The sequence below is a fragment of the Panthera pardus genome, unplaced genomic scaffold, assembly GCF_024362965.1.
Source record: "Panthera pardus isolate Hobbes unplaced genomic scaffold, ASM2436296v1 HiC_scaffold_2, whole genome shotgun sequence".
Classification (NCBI taxonomy): domain Eukaryota; kingdom Metazoa; phylum Chordata; class Mammalia; order Carnivora; family Felidae; genus Panthera; species Panthera pardus.
The window spans coordinates 3362335-3383351 of record NW_026526765.1 but is presented as its reverse complement, the minus strand read 5'-3'; positions in this window follow the sequence as shown (position 1 = coordinate 3383351).

The window sequence follows — 21017 nt, the reverse complement described above, 5'->3', positions numbered from 1 at the left end:
TGTTTTGCAGAGCAGCTGCACTGGTTTGCATTGTGGTTGACATTTTTATTGGAACCATAATAAAATAGGGTTTTGCCACTTATTTAATAAAAATATTATGGACATATTTATACAATTTCTTTTGTAGACATGTGTTTTCATTTCTTTCCAGTAAACCACCAGAGTGGAATTGCTTCACCGTAGGGTGGACCTGTGTTTAGCTTTAGAAGACACTTCCAGACCATGTTCAAAAATGGTTTCGCCACTTTATATTCTCACCAGCAAGGTGTAAGGATTCCAGTGGCTCTACATCCTCACGACATTTGCTGTCATTTTAAAAATTTTAGCCATTCTACTGGTTGGGAGTTGTGTCTCCACAGTCTGGACACAGTCCCTTGTCAGATCAGCAGGCCAAAAATGAGTAACAATTCAGATGTCCATAACCAGGACAGTTGTGCTCTAATCATGCAATAGCAAATATATATATTACATATAATTTAGTATGTGGGTATTATATTGAGCAAAATCAATCAGCCACAATAGGAATACATATTGCATGGTCCCATTTACGTGTACCTCAGAAATAGGTACAACTGACACATAACGACGAGCATCACAGGGGCGCCCGGGGGGCCCAGTCGGTCGAGCGTCCGACTTCGGCTCAGGTCATGATCTCGCGGTCCGTGGGTTCGAGCCCCGCATCGGGCTCTGTGCTGATGGCTCGGAGCCTGGAGCCTGCTTCCGATTCTGTGTCTCCCTCTCTCTCTGTTCCTCCCCCGCTCACACTCTGTCTCTGTCTCTCAAAAAGAAATAAACATCAAAAACAACAACAAACCGGCACCACGGTAATACTTGCATGCAACTGGAAGGGTGTAATGAAAAGTGTCACAGAAGAGGGGACCTGGCTGGCTCAGTCCGAAGAGCATGCAACCCTTGATCTCGGGGCTGCGGGTTTCAAACACCATACTGGGTGTAGAAATTACTTAAAAAGAGTAAATAAATTAAAACCTCAAAAAACTTAAAAAAATAAAAGTGCCACAAAAGAAATGTCAGCGTGATTGGAGAAAAGTCTAGATGTGATTGGAGTGAGAGGTTCACAGGGATGTAAAACTATTACTGTTCCTCCGACTATACACTCAGGATATGTACATTTCACTGTGTGTCAATTACATGTCAATACTGAAAAGTTTAAAAATGCATAGTTAGGTTTGAAAGTGGTTTCTATCTTTATATTTCTGCCCAATAAATTATACTTCTTACATACCAAATTTTTCTAAATTCTCATGCTAGAGATCTAAAACATTTTTCATGCAGTATGCATCCCTTAAATTTATTCCTACTTATCTTAAATTTTTGTAACTTTTGAAAACCGAGCATTCTTTCCCCTCTGTGTGTTAGACTGATATCTGAATCTCAGTTTTATGTTGACACTCATCAGAAATCTTCTTTCGTAGCCCTTCTTCCAGTTTTCCATATTAAACATATCACAGAATTTGCAAAATAATGTCCACTTACACTTCTCCATTGCTTTTGTGATGTCTTTGGTCCAGTTGTGATGGCTGGTTCTTCCACAACAATGGCACTAATTATAATAAGGAAGAACTTCCCTGCCTTTTCCCTGAGTGTAAAGGGAATGATAATCTAAAGGGAATGATGAACTTTCTACCTGATGATGCATCATATATTGCTATTTTGCTAAGAATTTTTGAAATGGTGAATAATTAATGAAAACATGTCTTTTTTCAGCATCCACGGATATGGTTTTTTTTTTGAATTTTCTCCTAATCTATTATCATACTGAGCACAGTAAAAGATTTCTTAGTGTGCTTTCTCCTTCATTGTTTCAGTTTTCATGGTGCATATTTAATTTTTTTTTTTAATTTTTCAAAAATTTTATTGGAGAGAGAGAGAGAGAGAGCAACTGGGGGAGAGAGGGCAGAAAGAAAGAGAGAGAGACTCTTAAGCAGACTCCAAACTGAGTGCGGAGCCTAACACGGGCCCCATCCCGTGACCTTGGGATCATGACCTGAGCCGAAATCAAGAATCAGAAACTCAACAGACTGAGCCATCCAGGTGCCCCTTTCTTAATACTTTTTAATTTTTTTTTTCTGAGTGATGTGATTCGTCCTATTTATGAGTATAACAGGGTTGGGTTTGTGTGTAGGTAAGTGATTATCCAAACGGGTGAGGAAAAATGATATAAACGTGTCTTTCTTAAGTCAAAGAGATTCATTGATCACCTCTCTGGAGCTGGGATAGTGAATCACTGTAGCAAGGACCCATCTAGTGTTCTTTATCTGCTCTTGCAACCATTCATGGGGACACGGAGCCGTGACTGCTGGGGTGTGTCGGGCTGGGATCCAGGGACGCTAGCCCTGAATCTGTGTGGCAAAGAAAGGTGTTCTAGAGGTGCCTGAGTGGCTCAGTCGGTTAAGTGTCCGACTTTGGCTCAGATCATGATTTAATGGTTCATGGGTTCAAGCCCCGCATCAGGCTCTGTGCCGACAGCTCAGAGCCTGGAGCCTGCTTCAGATTCTGTGTCTCCCTCTCTGTCTGCCCCTCCCCTGCTCATGCTCTGTCTCTCTGTCTCAAAAATAAATAAAAACATTTAAAAATTTGAAAAAAAGAGAGAGAGAGGGAGAGAGATTCCCAAGCAGGTCCTGTGCTGTCAGCCCCGATGCCGGGCTTGAACTCATGAAACATGAGATCATGACCTAAGCTGAAACAAGAGCCAGTGGCTTAACCATCTGAGCTCCCCAGGTGCCCCAACCATGTATATATTTGCTAATGTAATATAACACAAGAGCTCCCATTCACGTCACTTTTCACCAGTCCCTGCACACTTGTTTCTTCAGACGGTGCTCATCTGCAACTTTGCTAGTCTGGTGGCCGAGCTCCCTTGCAAAGTATGGGTGTGTTGAAATCTAATGCCCAAGGTGATGTCTCAGAGGATGGGGACTTTGGCAGGTGATTATGTTAGGAGGGTGGAGGCGTCAGGAATGGGATTTAGGGCCCTGGGAGGAGCAGCCCCAGAGACCACCAGCACCCCCTCTGCCCCTGTGAGAGCACAAGGAGATGTCTGTCTAGGAACCAGGAGGCAGGTTCTCCTCAGACCCTGAATCTTCTGACACCTTGATCCTGGATGACCCAGCCTCTAGTACTGTGAGAACTACGGGTCTGTGGTTTATAAGCCACATAGTGTATGGTGCTTTATTCCAGCCTGAATGGAGCAGGGCACAGAGCAACCGTCTTTCCATGCCCTGTTTCTGTCTGTGCAACGCTGGGACCCTTCTGCCCTGTTCCAACCGCACCAGTTGAACATCCCAAGAGCCCGGCGACCACCACGAGAAACAAAGATGGAAATGTATGCCCAGAGAACCTGCTTCTCCTCTCTGGTGATGAGGTAAGGGCAGCTTGCAGGTGATATAGATCGGAGAAGTCGGGGAGCTTGGAGAGTGGAAAAGACCAGAGGTGGGAGGGAAGAGGGTCTCCCATCACAAGGACAAGGTGGGTGATGAGGAAGGCGTGGAAAGTTGAGACTTCACACAAGAATAACCCTTGACCTCCCTGGGATGCAGAGAGGTGTTTTGGGAACAACAGCATGAAAGGAGATCCAGCCAGGCCAGGATGGAACCAAGTAGGGGCAGAAGGGGGGCAGGGGGCTGAAAGGTAATCATCGCCGAGCTGCTAAATAGCTCTCAACATGTTATATTAACGTATGTTCCCTTCCAGGGTATGTAATTCCCTATCTCTTCATTACTCTTGTGAATGTTTGCAATTGTTACGTATTTGTAATTTTTTGCTAATCTAAAGGATATGTCAGCATGTCACGGTGCTTTGTGCATTTTGTTGATAACTAGGAAGGTTGGGCTACTTTTTCTTGTCTATTGGTTATTTGTGTTTATTGTCTCTGAATTTCTTATTCATATACTTTATCTTTCTTCTAGATGGTGAGATAAATATTTATCAGGTTATGAATTTACATTTGATTTCTGGCTTGCTAGTGGTTTGTATCATAAATGGATGATGGGTTTTATTAAATGTGTTTTATGCAGCTTTAAGATGATCAAAAGTAATTTTTCCTTAAACTGTTAGTTTAGTATATTACATGAATAGATTTTCGGATGCTTAACTGTGTTTGAATTCCTTAGATATAGCTGACTTTGCTTGCATTTTAATTAACTTTGCATCTAAATTTATAAGTAAGATTAGTTTATGATAATGTTTTCTTATATTTTTATGTGTGGTTTTAAATCAAGTTATAGCAGCCTTAAAATAAAAGTTGGGTAGCTCTCATTTTATCCCTAGATTGTGAACATTAAAAACAAAGAAATAGCAATTATCAGTCGCCTTGGATGGATTAAACATTTTTGACTGTAAAATTAACTGAGCCTAATATCTTCCTGTGGGAGGTAGTTTGCGGGGGGGCAAGAAGGAGGAAAAAATTGTTACTGAGTCAATTTCTTTAATGGTTGTGGTAGACTGAATAACAGTCCCCAAGATGTCCCCATCTTCGTCCCCAGAACCTGGGAATCTTAATCACCTAGTATGGCAAACGGGACATTTGCACGTGTGGTGTCATGACAGATCTTGAGATGGGATGATTGCCCCGGATCATGAGGTGACCCTGTACATTGTCACACATGTCCTAATAAGAAGGAGGCCCAGAGAGGTCTGAAGATAGATATGAGGGGAGCAGGAGACTGACGTGACACAGGGATGGTCATCGGCCTAGAGATGTGGGTAGTCTTTGGAAGCTGAAAGCCGAGGAAGCATTTCTCCTCCAGAGCCCCCAGGAGGCCCAGTGACACTGCAGCCTTCCGGTCTCCAAAAGGTGAGAGAGTGAAACTACATTGTCGCAAGCCACTAGCTTGTGACGATTCACCTGTTTCACGCGGCCCTGGGAGCCAAGGAGCCGCTCAGACCAGCTCCTCCAGGGCTCCATCTAATGGACAGTGTTGTAAAGACTGCTGTGTTCTTCTTTGTTTTTTGCTTTTAAGGTTTTTCTTTTTTAAAAAAAATTGTTTTTAATGTTTATTTATTTTGAGAGAGACAGAGACAGAATGCGAGTGGGTTAGGGGCAGAGAGAGAGGGAGACACAGAATCCGAAGCAGGCTCCAGGCTCCGAGCCATCAGCCCAGAGCCTGACGCGGGGCTTGAACTCATGAGCCGTGAGATCATGACCTGAGCCGAAGTTGGATGTTCAACCGACTGGCCACTCAGGAGACCCTAAGGTTTTTCATTTAAAAAATTTTATGTTCATTTATTTTTGAGAAAGAGAAAGAGCGCAAGCGGGAGAGGGGCAGAGAGAGAGGGAGACACAGAATCCGAAGCAGCCTCCGGGCTCTGAGCTGGCAGCACAGAGCCCGATGTGGGGCTCGGGCTCAAGAACCACGAGATCATGACCTGAGCTGAAGACAGACGCTTAATCGACTGAGCCACCCAGGCGCCCCATGACTGTTGTGTTCTGAGTGCCAGCGTTTCCTGCTCCATATAGCAGTTCAGAATGTACTGTTTCATGCAAGTTTTGCAATAAATAAATACATAGGGAAATCATATTTTAATAACATCCAAATTCTAAATTAATCAATGTTTTGTAAATAACAGCCCAGGGTTATAAGGGAATAAATTACTCACTATTGATTCCACTGTTTTCTAGGAGTGCTATTCATTTAAATTCATCTTGAATCCACGAAAACCAAGGACCAGGTCCTCCTTTGCTCTTCTGTCTCTCACGCTCCATTAGTTCTTGCATGCATTAATTATCTACTTCCCTAACACTGTGATTGGTAGCATTTCAAATCGTCATTGAAGCAAACTATTTTAAGGGGGCTTCTCCGAATATAAAAATAATACGTGCACAATTAAAAACCATAAAACGCACCTTGGGATTCACAGAAAAGTCTGAAGAAGAAATGAAACAGGGACTGTGACCCCTCAGGTGTCAGCTTAGTGGCAAACCCTGTATATTCACGTGCAGTCTGGTCTCTCAATGAAGTTAAATAAAGATAAAGTTACAAGGGTAGATACACGTTAGATGTATATTTAAATCTTTCTACTCTGTTGACTTGCGGCATGCATTCAGAATGTCTCCACCAAATAGGAAAAACACTTTCTTCCAAAAGAGGCTCTGTTCTGGAATTCACTAGGTTATTCCTGAATTATTGCACTGCGATTGTACATTTGAAATAATTCATTTACCGTAGTTATTTTTCACTTGCTATATTTCCATATGTCTGTTCTTCACCGGTTACCTCTCTCCCTTTGTTTTACAACCTCATCAACCATTCTATTTCCAGACTTTAGGATAGTTTTGTACTTCCACAGAGGTATTGTTTTTAATAACGTCCTAATTCTACATTTGGCAACATCTTCTAAATGGCGCACCAAATTTTAACAGCGACGAATCATTGATTGTGAATTTCATTGTCGTAGATGAGTGCTGGACGTTTAGATCCATCACGATAAAACTCTACACAGTAAGTTTACGACCTTCCGCATAAGCGTGTTCTAGAGTGATCTGCCCCGCGATGAGTAAAACCGATGCATGAAATACACAGTGAACCAAGACGAAGTTCTGAATCGATTCAAAGTCCTCTTTTTGTACTGGTTGTGCTGCAGCGTTTGTGAAAGTCACCCTCGCTCGTAGAGCTGTGTGCAGGGCTGTCCAGGACTAAGGTCCCTCGCCCACACTCGGCCACCGTGAACGAAGAAAGGAGAGGTGAACGTGGCATTGCCTGTGTGGAGGCTGCGTGAGGGTCGGAAGGCTGGAGCCACACGTGCAGGGGTGAAGCAGAGACGTGAGTCCGCCTGTATCTGAGGAGGCTTCACGTTTGGTGTTTGACATCCTTTCACACTAACCTCCGTATCGTCCTCGACCGTCGCAGCCTGTGTGACCTTCCCAAGGTTGGCGGGGATTTGTTCTTACCTAGAGACCTCGCTCTGGAGGGGCCACCCTTGTCCCAGCCGCCCAGCCCAAAGTGATGACACATCTGCCTTCCTCCCGTGCTCTAGGCATTGGAAGCAAACATCTCCGTGGGCGAGGAGTGAGGGGCACAGAGAAGACATTGAGTGTGGGGTGAAGGAACAGAGACTGGAGCCTGGTGTGTGGGAATGAGGGTGGCAGGTACCTTTTCTCAGAAAGAGAATGAGCTTGATGGGCACTGCCCCCCACCCCCCAGATAAAATGCAACACACACACACGCACACACACATGCACACCCTCACACTAGAGCTACTTTGGATTTTAGGGGATGTGGCTTCTCTCCAAAGGCTAGGTTCAAGATCCTTACAGGAGCTAAAAGTCCTTCAAGCGTTAGAATCGCATTACTGATGTAGCTTACCCAATCTGAACGAGAGACAAAAAAGATGGAAAAAAATAGAATAGTGCCGCAGGGGACAGGTGGAGTGCAACAAAGGTTGTGCATTTGTGTCATCAGAGCCCTGGAAGACGAGGAGCCAGAGGGCAGGAAAAACTCTCAAAAAAATAAAGGCTGAAAACTTGCCACATTTAGAAAGAGACAAGAGACACAAACCTACAAGATGAAGAAGCTACCTGACCTGCAAATAAAACGAGCCTTAAAAAAATCACGCAAAACACATCAAAATTAGACGCACGAAAACGACAATGAGCACGAGTTACTTGTTGGCCGTGGTTAAGGAGGAAAGTGGTTCCGGCTCCAGAAGGGACAAGACGAGGGTCATCATGGTGCCCAAAAGGCTTTGTATGCGGGCTGTCAATGCCAATATTCTGGTTGTGACATTCACTATAGTTTCACAAGATGTTACCATTGGGGGAAACTGGGTAAGGTGCACGTAGTCTCTCTCTGTATTATTTCCTACAACTGCATGTGACTATACATTCATCTAAAAATAAAGTACTTAAAATGATAGATGTCGGGGTGCCTGGGTGGCTCAGTTAGTTGAGCGTTCGACTCTTGATTTTGGCTCACGTCATGATCTCATGGCTCTGGAGCTCAATGCCTGCATCAGGCTCTGCACCGACAGTGGAGAGCCGGCTTGAGATTCTCTCCCTCTCTCTCTGTCCCTCCCCCCATTCTCAAAATAAATGAATCAATTTAAAAAGAGAAAGAATTTGTCACAAAAATAAAATAAAATAAGATAATAAATGTCAGTGGACATTTTCAAATGCAGCAGATTAAATAACTTTTCAAAGAGTAAACTTTGAAGTTTACTTAGCTTTTACTCTTTAAAATGTTTACTCTAAAGTTTAAAGTAAACTATTTATTTTTAAACTATATTTTTAAATGTTTATTTATTTATTTTTGAAAGAGAGAGAGAGCATGAGGAGGGGAGGGACAGAGAGAGACAGAGAGGGAGACACAGAATCCAAAGCAGGCTCCAGGTTCTGAGCTGTCAGATCAGAGCCTGACACAGGGCTCGAACCCAGGGACTATGAGATCATGACTTGAGCCAAAGTCAGACACTTAACCCACTGAGCCACCCAGGTACCCCTGAAGTAAACTCTTTAAGTACTTTTCCCTATTAAAATTTCCCTATTAAAATTTTTCTTTCATTCGGTGTTGTGTTAAGAACAAAGTTTATAGAAGATTGGAATAAAACAGAATTTTGCAGGTGAGATCAATTTACCTCAAAACCTCTCTCTACATTAACTTTAGACACACACGAAATCTTTTGTGGCCACTTATATTTTGCATTTGTTTTTCTTGTATTGATTTTCTGTGCCTTGCACAAATACCTAATAAATCAATCAGCACTTAAAATAAATCCATATCATTGGAAATTAGGAGTAAAAGGGCAGTAGAGAATACTTCCATAGAATATATTTGCATTTGCTCAGAAATAGCCCTACTCAAATTATTTTAGGTTCACTGAGAAAATATCTGGGGCCATCACAGTTTAAAACTAGCTAATATTTAATGTTGTCACCTAAAATTTCTTACTCACTTATGCATCCTTTGGATCTGCACTGTGATTAGGAATTAGGCAGAGACGCTGAAACATGATAATATTTGATCAATACCCCTAGAAGGTGAGCTTTTGAGCCAGGAGTTGAAAGAACGGTGTCTTAGTTATCACAGAACCATGCGGGTAGGAGGATGAATTGTGTATTTGAAGATCACACAACTGTTCTACTTATGCTGAGATGTACTGAAGCCCATTTGTGGCAGAATAATTAAAGAAAAGTACTTAAAGTCTAATTTGATTGTTTTCATCTGCTGTACAAGTGGTCCACTAAAACTTAAAATCCGATTACTGTCTGTCTTAATCATGGTTCTTCAAGTCCTGTCCCCTACAGCTTTCAAGAATGATCACGGGGATGTTTTGGTGGGTCTAGGTTATAAATTTGAGTCCACGATATTTGTTTTACACAATTAAAATATCAATGTTGTCATTAAATATTTTTCTTTATTCAAAAAATATGAACCATATCTAATCAGCACTTACAACATTCTTTTTCCAAAATACATTCTACCATTTATGTATTACATCTTTAAATTTATATCTTGCTGCTCCGAATATTACCGTAAGAGATGGCATTTCAGAAAAAGCTATGTGGTTTAATTTCTTTAAGGCTTCATCTATCTTTCTCTTTTTTTATGTTTATTTATTTTTGAGAGAGAGAGACAGAGCGTGAGCGGGAAAGGGGAGAGAGAGAGGGAGACACAGAATCGGAAGCCGGCCCCAGGCTCCGAGCTGTCCGCACAGAGCCCGATGCGGGGCTCAAACCCACCAACCGTGAGATCATGACCTGAGCCCAAGTTGGATGCTTAACCAACTGAGCCCCCCAGGCGCCCCTCATCTCTCTTTCTCTTGAGAACTTGATTGTGAGGGACTCCTGCTGTTGTTTGGGAATCCCATCAGAGGTTGGCCTGGGCTGGGATTACTTAACAGGCTAAGTCGGCTGTGCTGTGTTGGTGTCCCTGTTATCACTTACTTGAATTTTTGTGTTTACTTTCTCTCGTGGCACAATTTCTTGAAAGGTGGATGTGCTGAGGGTCCTCTCTTGCACCTCTTCCCTGCTGCGTTGTCTCATTTTAAAATACTGTCGTTGTCCTTTTTCCAATTAACTATACAGTCACTATCGTGACGAAACGCAGCTCAGATACTCAGTTTGCCTTTGAAATACGTTTTACTTCTTTGATTCCCTTCTCAGTCTTAAAGCTTTTCTGAGACCTAGACGTCTGCCCCCATCACGGCAGCCTCCTGATGACCATGCAAGATCCCGGGGCTGATATCACACGCGCTGACTCTCCAAGTCTTTGCTTTCTGTTGGAAACATCAAATCCAAATGCTCGAGTTTTTCAGGAGCAAAGACCTCCAACTGGGGTTTGATAACTGTGGGACGTCATTAGTTATCTCAGGAAATGTGACAAGACTCTTGAAAATTTGTGAGAAGTCCATTATGATTCACTCTGACTCTTCATTAAAAGATTGTAATAAAATCTCTGACTCTAGTGGGGGCGTTTGGCTGCTGACAGCTCTTCACTGGTCTCCTTTCCCCACTTGCCTCACTTTCGGCCGAGACCATAAAGAAGACTCAGATGCTCCTTTCTTTTGTGTGAGTGGGCAGTTCAAACGATACAAGCCAATTGAAGCCCCAGGCAGGAGCCCTCAGTCTGGCCCCACTCTCTAGCCACAAGTGAGGCTACACCTGTTCCCCTGCCCGGCTTTCTCAGGCCATTTTTGGACCAGCATGGGAGCCTGTTCTGCACAGTCTCTCCCAGAAAGCCCCAGGGTGTGAGTAATAAAACTATATCCTCTTGGTGTATGTATGGAATCATCTGACCCGATATCTGAGACACATTTGGTGACAAGGATGTCTACCAAGTTTTTATGAAGTGACTACAGCATACTTAAATTGATAAGAACTTATTTAAGATTCTTTTTTTCAAGTTTATTTCTTTATTTTGAGAGAGAGAGAGAGAGAGAGAGAGAGAGAGAGAGAGAGAGAGAACAAGCAGGGGAGAGATAGAGAGAGGGGGAGGATCCCAAGGAGGCTCCATGCCATCAACACAGAGCCCAACACGGGACTGGAACTCAGGAAACAGGAGATCATGACCTGAGAAAGATCCAAAGTCAGAGGCTTAGCTGAGCGAGCCCCCCCAGGCAGCCCATAATATTCTTAGAAAGATGTCATAAAGACATCACAAAATCGTATAAATTGCCGTGTGAACTTTCAAATGACTATTCGAAATAATCCACCGTTGTCTTACCATTATTAGAGAGTTAAACCTCTGTTTGGTGCATTCATATTTGCATCCCTCCTAGACTGGCATCCTGTTTGTAAATATTACACTCCCCATCATTCGTTATTCTCCCAACAGGCTTCGCTAAACCAACTGGTGACACATCGTCCCCAGCGGTCCTGTGGTGTGTACTGCTGTTATTTCGGTGCTGGCCCCGCCATCTTCCTTGCTGCCCTTGAATACACCCAGACTACACCTCCTACCACATCCCTGTTCTTTGACTTCTACCTAGTAGAAAGTATTGAGCCTATAGATCACGCCAAGGGCCATTTACTACTCCCCAAGTCCAACTTCTGTGAACAAGAGGCAACCCCTGAGCATCATTAGAAATGCAAATTCTGGGGGTGCCTGGCTAGCCCAGTTCGTAGAGCGTGTGGCTCTTGATCTCCGGGTTGTCTGTTCGAGCACCATGTTGGGTGTAGAGATTACTTCAAAGTAAAATCTTTAAAAAAAAAGCTCAGAAGGACAAGTTCTAGGTTTCCTCGCCCTTACTCTGTATTTCCATAGAATATCCACAGCGAACTCCTTTTGTAACTATCAACTCCACACTTGGTCTTTACTGATTGAATATAAGGTTGCCAAATAAACAGTGGAGTGAATAAATAATATCCATTTCCAAATGCCTCTCCCTAACACTCTTTTCCAGAGACACATGAAAAAATGCATGGTGCAATAATCTGATGGAGGTGACAAAGTTTATTTAGGAGGGAGATTTCCTGACAGTCAACCTGGACGCTTCAACACAGCACTCACTGGAGAATTGTGTACCTAATCGTTACAAAACAAGGATAAACTCTAAGGAAAATGGTCACAGTTAGTTTCAACAGTGACTTCATGGTGGCAGATCTCAGAGCACGAAATCCTAGCCTGCATAAAAGTTTCCCAGACGCATCAAGCATGTGTGGGTCCCAGAAATGTTAGCCTATCTCGCTGGTTATCATAAGAAAAAAAAAAAAAAAAACAGAAAAGCTTCAGTTTCTTTTTTAATGCATTGCTTCGTTTCAAAATATAAAATAGGTAAATTAAGTAACTGCTGTGTAATTCTAAAATGTCAAGTATACCCTGGACGTAATATATTAGGTTTCTCTTGGTAACTGTAATTTTGAAAAGTGTACTGAATATCTTAAAAGTAAATGTCACCGCACAGTAGATAAATTTCAGAACTGTTGCTCTTTCTAATTTAACTGGAAGGAGAAAGGCCCAGAATTGACCTCTGCTTCCTATGAATGTTTTTCTTAATGACCTACTTAAAGATATTGCTAAAAACCGGCCAGTGTACTTTATTGTAGAGGAAGGAAGGCAAATCCCTAGGAAGACATCATAAAATATGTGGCACATTTCAGGAAGCTAATGGAAAATGACCACTGGCTAAGCCCTTGAGCTCAGGCCGAAGACGGATAACATAGATCCTCATTTAAATCAGAAATGCTGTTGTTGGGGCCGGGCTTATTTATCCCAGGTTGTAAGTTAATATTTACAAATCTATTAATTTTGTTGTTCCATGGCATAACTAGTGAGCTTGGAAAATGTGATTGCTGTATAAATGTTTAACTAATAACCATGACCTTGAATGGAGCAAAATACTCCTTCGCTGCATATTCAGGAGCAGGTATTGGTTCCATCCTTGGGGTGACCTCAAGACTATTCATTCCATCTCGGAGGGAAGAGGTTCAAGTGTATTCCGCAGCTGTTTGTCCTGAATCGAGAGCTCAATGTTGCCCATAACTGGCTAGGAGTTTCCTAGAGTTACCATAACAAAGTACCACAGATGAGTTTTAACAGCAGAAATGTTTTCTGTGGTTCTGAAGGCCAGGCATTGACCCTGGCAAAGTTGGTCGTTTCTGAGGGCTTCCTCCTCGACTTGTACATGGCTGTCTTCTCTCTGGCCTGCCACCTTACCCTTCCTGTGTGAGCATCTGAGTGTCTGTGTTTAAATTTCCCTTTCTTCCTTCCTTCCTTCCTTTCTTCCTTCCTTTCTTTCTTTCTTTCTTTCTTTCTTTCTTTCTTTCTTTCTTTCTTCTTTTTCTTTTTTTCTTCCTTTCTTTCTTTTCTTTCTTTTCCTCCTTTCTTCTTTTTCTTTCTTCCTTTTCTTTCTTTCTTTCTTTCTTTCTTTCTTTCTTTCTTTTCTTTCTTTCTTCCTTTTCTTTATTTCTTTGTTTCCTTCTTTTTTCCTTTCTTTCTCTTCCTCCCTTCTGCTTTCTTCCTCTCTTTCTTTCTTTCTTTTCTTTTTCTTTCTCTCCTTCTTTCTTTCCTTCTTTCTTCTTTTTCCTTTCTTTCTCTTTCTTTCTTTCTTTCTTTCTTTCTTTCTTTCTTTCTCTCTTTCTCTCTTTCTCTCTTTCTCTTTTTTTTTCTTTTCCCTCCAGCTCCATGCCCAGCACAGAGCCCAATACAGGGCTTGAACTCACGACCTTGAGATAAAGACCTCAGCTGAGATTCAACAGGGAGATGCTTAACCAACTGAGTCACTCAGGCACCCTTCATTCCCCTTTCTATAAGGATCTCAGTGATACTGGCCTAATGAGTATCTGGTCCATCCTAATGACCTCATCTTAAACTGATTATCCCTGAAAAGACCTTCTCTCAAAATAAAGCCCCATTCATAAGTACTGGCATAAAGACTTCAACATATGAATTTGGGGAGGACACAATTCAACCTGTACCAGTCACCATACAATGAACACAATTCTCCGTTCTCGGAGGAGAGGTGGGCATAACTACCTGTACAAAGCGAAATGATGGTTTCCCACCCTTAGCCACTGTGATGGTAGGACCGGAAGGTGGCCCTATTGGGTGGACTTCCTAGCTCACAGGGACCCCACCTGCCTATAAATGGCTTTCTTTGGAAAGGATTCATTTCCAGTGACATGTCTAAAAACAGCCCTATGCTGTAGTCCCAGCTCACTGAGTAAGGGGTGAACATCCATTTCAAAGTAGTCAGATTCTGCCTAGGATTTTTGCTTATTTATTTATTTATTTATTTATTTATTTATTATTTTTAGAGAGAGACAGACAGATGCAAGCAAGGGAAGAACAGAGAGAGAGAGGGAGACACAGAATCCAAGGCAGGCTCCAGACTCTGAGCTGTCAGCACAGAGCCCAATATGGATGGAGCTCGAACTCATGGACTGCAAGATCATGACCTGAGCCGAAGTCTGATGCTTAACCGACTGAGCCACCCAGACACCCCTAGGATCTTTGCTTTTCAACTAAGAACAAAAACAGACTGGTTGTTGTTGGAACCAAATGGTATTAAAGGCTGTGTTATATCCAGAAGTTCCCTAGTATTCTTAAAATTGCTTATCACCTACCCCATATCCTGACGGTTCAAACTTCTTTGTATTCCATAATTATGACGGATCCTTTTTGATAGATCTTTTTGTTGTTTTCTCAGCTGATCAGAATTAATTTCTGTTATTTCCATCAAAATATCACCTGCCTGCATAGCATCCGATTTCCTAGTCACACGGGATTTTTAAAGAAAAATCGCATTTCCTAGAATAATTAAGAAAGTAATCCAGGTAAATTCTGACACAACAATATTTTCTCCTTCCTCACTCTCCTTGTTGCATGGGGTGTGGAGCATTACTCTAGGGCTTTACCAGGTGAGTGATAGAGGATGGAGACCCAATGGGATAATGATACATTCTAAGGCAAAGACTGGGCCAAAAGATCATAATCAAGCTACCAAAGACGGTAAGAGAAGAAAACACAGGACTTGCAGGATGGAATGAGCTAGTGAGTCGCATAGGAAGATTTCTATTTTGTCATTTACTGAATGTGCATGGACTTTTATTTTCCTAGTCAAACTTTCCAAGTGCTACATATCCTATGAGGCATTGCATGCGTGTGGAAAGACTCTGATAACTAAGCATTAGCATGGATTTGGTATCATGGACGTAGAGCTTGTAAAGGGATTCCATGTTGGGCACCTGTGATGCCTTCCAGTTACATTTCTGATTGTCGTCAGCTTCAAGTTAGTCCAGAAAACCAAGCATGGTATAACTTGCATGGAGTTTGCTGAAGAGAGGAGGAGAGGGGCATATATCATCACATACCCCATTGGCCTTCAGCGTTTTTGCACACATAACCCCAAAAGAAATTTAAAATCTACTCACATTGCCTCAAGTAGACATCTAAAATATTTTATACGTTTCAATGATTACTGCTTATTATAAATGGAAGTACTTAAAAGTAAAATGGAAGACCATACTTCAAAGTATCCAAAAGAGTACAAATACCTCATTGATTTAATATTCATTTTAATAATATATGTAAGTAGTCTTTAGCATTCCGATGAATGATAGTTTGGATTTTCTTCCTTGATCAAATCCACATACTTTTCCCCAGTGTTTATATAATAAACGTAATAACGAATATAATAAACGTTTATAATATAAACGAGTATAATAAACGAAAATAAAACGTATTTTATAATTGAAACGTCTTAGAGATCACCCTATCAAACTTATCTAAGTATGTATGCAAATTCAAATGTTTATTTTTACATTGTCTGTGATGGTAAGGCTCTACAAAGTAAACCGTTATGAATGATCTTAGTGCACAATTGTTAAAAATGCCAAAATACGTTTTATGCTTTTACAAATTTTAAGAATCAAAAAATAAAATTTTATTAGAACTGCAGGTCTTAATAAGGTAATTATTGATCTTTTAATGGAGACAGACATTTATGTACTGCCCTATGTAATCGGAATGATAGTTTTCATGGTATTTTATTTTGTGTGAGCCGACAGTAGAACACAGTAAACATGTTTTGGATGAATTGGACATTGCCTCCAGCTGAAAAGAATATTTTATGATATAACTTCATACAATATATTTTCATGGCTAAGAGAATAACACACATCAAATCTTAAAAAAAAATCACATAAAGTTTTGCCCATAAATTTAACCCAAGGGATCTTTATAATTTTTTAAGTTTATTTATTTATTACTGAGAAAGAGAGAGAGAGAGAGAGAGAGAGAGAACACAAGCGGGAGAGGGGCAGAGAGCAAGGGAGACACAGAATCTGAAGCAGGCTCCAAGCTCTGAGCTGTCAGCACAGAGCCCCATGTGGGGCTCAAACCCACGAACTATGAGATCATGACCTGAACTGAAGTCAGACACTTAACTGACTGAGCCATCCAGGCACATCCTAGTTCAAGTGATCTTTAAAACTCTGACACTCCTAGGGACACCTGGGTGGCTCAGTCAATTGAGCAACCAACTTCAGCTTAGGTCATGATCTCGTGGCTCGTGAGTTTGAGCCCCTCATCAAGCTTACTACTGTCAGTGCAGAGCCCTCTTCGGATCTTCTGTCTCCCTTTCTCTCCAAGGTAAATCTTAAAACAAAATGAAACAAAACAAACAAACAAAAAAAACCCAAAAAACAACCTGACATCCCTAGAAAAATTTCCGGCACATTTTTTTTTTTTTTTTTTTTTGCTTTGCTCTCATGGGAGTCTCCCTTAAGAACTGTGTTTCTTCAGCCATAGTTTGGAGATGGGGATAACGAATCACAAAACCACAGTGGCCATTCACTCCACCCCTCCACTGCCCATAATCTGTGATCAGACCATCCTAGTGAGGCACCACATTGGCCGAAGCACACCGTGGTTCACTGTCTTCTTTAACTTGTAAAGGAAATTCAAAAACTGTTCAATTGCTGTATGGAGATGCCGTGATAGAAGATACTGAAAACTTGGGTTTTTTTCCACCTGACTGGGGGAGGGGGCAATACCGAACCTTGAGATTTGGGATGGGGCAAAGAAGTGCTTTTCTTTTGTAAAGCAGGCAAAGGCTACTGAGAGTGCTGGCCTCTGTTGCCACAAACCAGTGTTGTGAATGAGTGCATAAGAGAGAAAATATTTGGAAAGCTTGTTCCGAAAGGATGCACGTCCTCACGGTGCTGAGAAAATGCTTTGTATGCCTCCAGATGGAGAATTTGAGGATAATGCCCCGAACAAACACACAAATGTCAGGAAAATGTTTACCTTGTCATTATTGCCTTTTCCCCGTTGGTCTTTTAGGCCATACCGCGACAATACTCCATCAACAGTTGTCAAAGTAATCGGTGAATCAGTGTGCAAAAGGAGTAAATGAGTGAAGGAAACAGGTTCAGGTGGGGATCCTACAACAAGGACTAGTGGGAGTCTACACAGTCTGGAGTTCCTACCAACTGAGACTCCCCGAGATCACACTGCATGACCTAAGTTTCCTCAGAAAGACAGGGCCCCCACTGGAGTCCCGGGAAACACAGCTACTGCCAGCATTCATCGTGGCACGATAGAGGGAACGTTTGCTGAACTCATCTCACAGTTGGGAGAGTTATGAACAGTCAGAGTTAATTGACTGCAGACCAGTTTTATACGTGAAGTCAAAATTTTAAATGCAGACAGAGAAACATTAATTAAAAAATATCTTGGGGCGCCTGGGTGGCTCAGTCGGTTAAGCGTCCGACTTCGGCTCAGGTCATGATCTCGCGGTTCGTGAGTTCAAGCCCCGCGTCAGGCTCTGTGGTGACGGCTCAGAGCCTGGAGCCTGCTTCAGATTCTGTGTCTTCCTCTCTCTCTCTGACCCTCCCCCGTTTATGCTCTGTCTCTCTCTGTCTCAAAAATAAATAAACGTTAAAAAATTAAAAAAAATACCTCAATCTCGGGGTGCTACTCAAGAGTATGCTACTCTTGATCTCGGGGTTGTAAGTTCGAGCCCCTCACTGAGCATAGAGACTATTTAAAAAAATAAAATCTTGAGAAAGAAACCCCAATCTTTATTGTCTCTTTTTTTGGAAAATCTTTGCCACTTGTGCTGTTTCTAACAACAGCTTATTAAGTGTCTTTGTTGGAAACAAATCCCATGCTCTGTTAAGGGCAAGTTTTGAAGGAATACATGGCCATCATCATATTCAGAATATCAGGAGTATTTTATATCAAGTTTATTTTTTGGCCAAAATTTTAAAAATGTACGCCAAAGCTTTCCCCCACAATTTTTGTACAAGGCTTGATATTAAAATGACAGCTAGATCATGTTGAATTCAATCAATGGCTTGTCACCTTGAAAACCTTAAACTTTGAATACTGTGAAATGTGAATGATATTCTTCTAGAGAAATCTCATCTTTCAGACGTGCGTGCAAATATAGACATTGAACCTGTTGTAAACTAGTAGGGAAAAAAAGGTGTATGTTTAATCTGTACGGTTTAGTTAGGGACAACTCAGGCCGGGAATTTTATTTTGTGATAGCTACAAAGTTACTATTCTTTTTAGTTCATAAAATAATTTGAATATTATTCAATGGGAAAAGAGGTCTCTTTTCGATTTTTATACATTTCTGCCTTCTGAAAAGTTCCTTATTACGAGATGACGCTTTCTTATATGATGTATCTTGCCTGGTAATGTGTCTTTTGAGTATTCCTCCTTCTTTTTGAGGTTCCAGTTTGGAATCAAGGTCACAGAAGTGAGACCATTGAATGGTTCTAGCTCCCCTGTCCCTCCTCCTTAATCCCCTCTTTTCCAATGATCACGACTAAGTCATGAGGCCTCAGCTGAGATAACACCTCCTCTGAGAAGTCTTTCCTTGACCCTTGGCAGGGGCCGGGGGGAGACATGCTCCTCAAAGTCACTCTGTCCCCTCCTAACCCAGCCTGGTGTTCCAGCATCCTGCTCACAGTCCCTACCTGCCACCAGACGGCCACCAGGTGCTGGTAAAGCAAGGGTTGCACCTGTTGGGCTCTCTCCGCACCCAGCAGCAGGGCAAAGACATGCACAAAGCAGGCTCCCAATCAATATTTGAATAATAAACAAACTCCCCTCGTTGTATTACTCTTTCCTTACGCTAGCACACAATTGTTCCTCACCAGGTGTTACTGAGTTTAATCGTGCACAAAAATGCTGGCGATAGCCTGTCACTCCTGGGAGGACGGAGTGGGCGTAGTTTTCTCTATTCCTCTCATAAAGTACAATGAAAAGCCCTGGATTATTATATATAAAAGAAACATTAAGAAAACTCTGAAGGGTGAGGAGCAAGTAAGCAGATATTTCACAGAAGAGAATATCCGGGTGACAAGCAGGCACATGAAAAGAGGCTCAACATCATTAGCTGTTAAGTAAATGGGAATCGAACCCATGGTGATATTGCCTCGTGAGGGTCAGAAAAACCCAAACTATTGGCAACACTAAGTACAGAGGAGTATATCACTCTCACATTTAGTCATTCATACGTTGTTGGTGGGAAAGCAAAACAGCACAGCCACTTTGGAAAATGGTTTGGCAGTTTCTTTAAAAACAACAACGACAATGAACGACTATAACAAAAACTACGCATGACATCACCATATGACCCAGCAACTGCACTCTTGAGCGCTTATCCCACAACAAACAAAAACACGGTCACCGAAAAATCTGTACTAAATTTTAACTAATAGGCAAGAACTGGTAACAGTTCAAAGACCCTTCACCAGGTGAATGGTGAATATACCTATACTCGGCGTAGAACCCTGCCCGGCATAGAAAGAGTGAACTAGGACGCCTGGGTGCCTTAGTTGGTTAACCATCTGACTCTTGATTTCAGCTCAGGTCCTGATCTTGCGGTTCAAGCCCCGAGTTGGCCTCTGCACTGGCAGCATGGAGCCTCAAGCCCAGCACGAGGGACCCTTGTCCAATGGAAATACTCCGCCTCTCGGCTGCGTCCACGTCAGCATCCCGGTTGTGACACTGAGCTACGGTTTTGTCAGGCGTTATCTTTGGGTCCCCCGATGAAAGGTACGTGGGATCTCTCCGCGTTGGTTCTCACAACTACATGTGGCATTCCAATGACCGCAAGATGAAATAATTTAATTTTTAAAAAGTGATGGCCGATGTTATTGCTAAACACAAGTTAGCCAGATAGTCTCCGGCTTTCGTTTTTCACTGAATTGTTGTTGACAATCAAAGCATCTTTTTAAATTCCATTTACCTTCCTGCGGTTTTATGAGTCCTTTATTAGGACTGGTATTCTTGGTAAAATTAAGTTCATAAAACTACCTGGATATGTCCAACTCTGGCAATTTTCCTCATGGGCTGAAACACCTCAGGCAATTTCTATAATAAGCAGGGAGTAATTATATATTTTGAAGCATGTACATATCTAGGTGGATGAAACTAATGGATATTGACTATGCTTGTTTGGGCTGCCCGCATCGATCGCGGCATGCACCCTCCTACCTATGTGGCTACTAATATGCTTGTCTCTGTATTTCAGTTGTCGGAGCCCCTCCATGCCCTACCGGGAAGAAGTTGCGTATCTCACTTTGAAGCACGAGGCCCTACCCTTCAGTGTGAATTATCTAAGTGCCCTGTAGTTCACCCAGATCAAAGTGGAGGGTGGTGAGAGGTGGTTTTGCCCACATGCTGTTTTTTCAGCCCACCACTGTCCCCACGCTGCTGTAGGAGCTGGTCCTGCAGGGACCAGTGGATGGGCTCCATGCTGCCCTGCCTTCCTGTGGGTGAAGGTCCCCGAACTTCTACAGTGCATGTGTTACGTGCTCAATACAGGCTCCCCTAGGCTCACTGCTCACCCCAGGGCTGAGTCTTGGGGTATCTAGGCCCTATCCCCCCCGCCGCCCAGCCATTTGCTGTCTTGGGATCTTGGCTTAACTAGTCTTGACATCCCATTTCCACAAGATTTATTTATTTCACGGACTACACCTCTACCCTGCCCATGACTCAGTCTAACACACAGCTTTCCTGATTTATCACAAAAACCTTACTGAATGAGAATCTTGTGTAATGACTGTTGGTGCCTAGAATCCTTATGCAAACTGGTGAATTTTC